The 507-nt window shown below is 69.0% G+C and overlaps 1 protein-coding gene across 2 annotated transcripts in view; it reads right to left on the bottom strand.

Annotated features, from left to right (window-relative positions):
* NFIC (nuclear factor I/C (CCAAT-binding transcription factor)) overlaps positions 1-507 on the bottom strand; it is a 21,095-nt gene that overhangs the window by 6,422 nt on the left and 14,166 nt on the right. The window lies entirely within an intron of this gene.

Below are 507 nucleotides of genomic sequence, written 5' to 3'. Positions count from 1 at the left end.
TGGATCAGGCCACTGGTGGGGGACAGGGACACCCCTACACGGCTCCCTCCTGCCACGCACGCCAGCGTGCAACCCTTCGGGGCGAAGACTACATCTCTCCCTCCTGCCACGCACGCCAGCGTGCAACCCTTCGGGGAGAAGACTACATCTCTCCCCAGGGACCCTCCTGCCCTCCTGCAGCGCCCCCGCAGCCTCGGCCCCATGGGATCTAGGGGGGGGCAGGATGGGGCACAGTCCGCAGCACATATGGGGCACCGTCCTGGGGCAGGACTGCCTTTCTCCAATCCTTCCGACAGGATTGGTGCCTCCAGCCCCCCCGGGCTGGGCACCCCCAGAGCTCTGGCAGGGCTGGTTTGGGGGGGACGGGATGGATCCTGCCCTGCTTTTGGGGGTGCCGGGAGGCACGGTAAGAGCCAAACGGGGGGGAAAGACCAGCGGCTCCTTCGCCTGCAGCCCACGAAGGCGCCCCAGGGCGTGGGAGCCGCCGGGCCAGCCCCGAAGCATCGC

The sequence above is a fragment of the Charadrius vociferus genome, unplaced genomic scaffold (genome assembly GCF_000708025.1).
Source record: "Charadrius vociferus isolate BGI_N301 unplaced genomic scaffold, ASM70802v2 scaffold3109, whole genome shotgun sequence".
Lineage (NCBI taxonomy): Eukaryota > Metazoa > Chordata > Aves > Charadriiformes > Charadriidae > Charadrius > Charadrius vociferus.
The sequence above is the reverse complement of the archived record's forward strand: the minus strand, read 5'-3'. Positions and strand labels throughout refer to the sequence as shown.